General features: G+C 40.3%; 1 pseudogene; it reads right to left on the bottom strand.

Annotated features, from left to right (window-relative positions):
* Positions 1-721: 721 nt before the first annotated feature.
* On the bottom strand, positions 722-836 carry LOC126014632 (uncharacterized; annotated as a pseudogene).
* Between the last annotated feature and the right edge of the window lie 1,839 nt (positions 837-2,675).

The raw sequence follows: 2,675 nt of genomic DNA, 5'->3' as shown, positions 1-2,675 counted from the left end.
TTTATTTTTGTTTTTGGGTCATACCCGGTGACACTCAGGGGTTACTCCTGGCTATGGGCTCAGAAGTCGCTCCTGGCTTGGGGGAACCATATGGGATGCTGGGGGATTGAACCGCAGATCCGTCCTAGGCTAGTGCTGGCAAGGCAGACACCTTACCTCTAGCGTCACCATGCCAGTCCCTGATGCATTTTCTTTCAATGAATTTAAAGAAGAAAAAATGTGCCTCTCAAAGTGGCAGGTGGGCATGAAAGAATGAAGGGTGGATATGGTGGGAGGACCTGGGGATGTTGGTGGAGGAAGGTTTACATTGGTGGTGGGACTGATACTGAAACATGATATGCCTATAACTCAACAAGTCATGGTGTCTTTTTTTTTCCTCCTTTAAACTTTTTTTTTGGGGAGGGGGTGTCTTCAGTTGGTGTTCAGGGGACCATGTTCAGTGCTTGGATTGAACTGAGTAGGGCTTCATGTAAAGTATGAATACAATGTCCTGGATACATTTCCAGTCTCGGTCTTCTGAATGGTCCAGGAAACTTGTGATGATCATTTCCAAACTGCTCCCAAAGGTGCTCTGAGGTCACTCAAATCCTCACACGTGGTTTTCAATCTCATGGCTTCTAGCACTCAGGTTACCTGCATAAAACTGAGCTGAGAAGAGGAGCTCACACTGGATATTCACAGATCAGTATTCCCCATCACAAATGCCTGCTTGTTGCATAGTTTCTGTGCCTTAGACAGTAGAGCCAGAGGTAGGAAGGCCCTGCCAAGAGTTTCCTTTATACCATTCTTGACATCATATTCACTAGTTCCCAAAGTGAATGGGCAACACAAAGGTGGCAAATCATAGTGCAGTAATAAAAAAAAAATTAAAATAAGGGAACGGACCAGTGGCGCAAGTGGTAGGATGTTTGCCGTGCACATGCTAACCTAGGACTGATCGTGATTTGATCCCTTAGCGTCCCATATGGTCCTTCAAGGCAGGAGCAATTTCTGAGTGCATAGCCAGGAGTAACCACTGAGCATTACCAGGTGTGGCCCAGAAAGCCTAAATAAATAAATAAATAAATAAGAAAAAGAATTTATTTTTCCTTGCTACAGTGTGATACAAGTGCAAGGCTTCTGGGGGATTCTAAGAAAGATGTTTCTTTCTGATATCTCAAAAAAAGAAAAATATTTTTCATCTTTTTCTATGGTAGTGGAAGGATGTGATGACTGGAGCTGCAGTACCCATGTAGTGTCTCTGAGAAATATCTACTGAGACCTGAAGAGCAAAAAGGTAATTATTTTGCAACACTGAATTAACCAATCCTGGTTCAACTCTATTCTTCAGGATGTTTTACCTATGTGAGGAACAAAAGCACTCTTTAATCATGGTCACTATTCCTTGTATCTGAAAGCATGCTGAAAAGATATCTATCTCCCTGCCTTCTCAATTGTAGAACAGAAGAAAGGAAAAAAATTCCCTTTGAGCATGCATAAAAAATCTGGAATGTAGATTTTATTCCTCTCACCAAAATATATGAAAACTCTAATCCCAATTTTATAGCAAGTACATTATTTTTTTGCGTGGCAGGAACCTCCCAAGTAATGCTTAGGAGATATGACAGTACCTCCATTTGATTCTCAGCCAATCAGGCCAGTATTCACTGTAAGAAGTCTATGAAATAATGCTCAGACTCTGTCCACCATGGATTATTTGGTCCACCCAGGGTCCCTAGGATGGCAACTTGCAATGCTCAGGGAACCATGCAGTGCTGAAGATCAAACTGGTGTCAGCCACAAGCAAGGAAAGCTCTTCAACCTCTGTATTGTCTCTCTGTCCACAACAAACATCTTTTTAAGCTTCACTACTCTTATATACTGTTTAATTTTTTAAGAGTACATTTTCCCATGTATTTGGTTTTTTGTTTATTTTAATTTTTCATTAAATTAAATTTTAAGATAACCTTGTAAATTAAGTTAACTTACTTGTGACTGTGGTTAAAAGGTTGTTGATAATATACAGTTGTTGTTTTCATAGCTAAAGTTGTTTATGATTGAGTTACAGTCATACAATATACAACAACTTTCACCAGTGCACATTTCCCACCACCAATATCCCCATTTTCCCTCTCACCCTTCCTAATGCACTCTTCCCTTCTTGTCTCTGGGGCATACTTTCTTTTCTCTATCTCTTTTTCTCTCTCTTCTTTTTCTTTTCTTTTAGACACTTTGGTTTGCAATACAGTGCACATGTCTTGACACCAATATAGCCAGTTTCCCTCCAACCCACCCTCCCTGCCTCCCTCTGGAGCTGGCATTTTACTTCTCTCTCTTTCACTTTTCTTTTTTGACACTGTAGTTTGCACTATTGTTAATGAAGGGGTGACGTGCATGTCATTTTATCCCCTTTCAGCACCTAGTTCGTCTCCAGAGTGATCAGTTCCAACTATTCCAACAATCATTGTCATAGTAGACCCATCTCTACTCTAACTGCACTTTGTTCTTTGTGGCAAGCTTCCTACCACAGGCTTCATCTCTATTGTTCTTTTGATTTTCATCTCTATTGTCTCTGAATATTATTAAATACTGTCTTTTATTTTCATCATATTCCACAGACAAGTGAGATTATTCTATGTCTATCCCTCTACCTCTGACTCAATACACTCAACATAATAATCTCTATGTCTATCCAT

This window comes from Suncus etruscus, chromosome 7, assembly GCF_024139225.1.
Source record: "Suncus etruscus isolate mSunEtr1 chromosome 7, mSunEtr1.pri.cur, whole genome shotgun sequence".
NCBI lineage: Eukaryota > Metazoa > Chordata > Mammalia > Eulipotyphla > Soricidae > Suncus > Suncus etruscus.
Note: the sequence above shows the minus strand (reverse complement) of the source record. Positions and strands in the feature narration are given on the sequence as shown.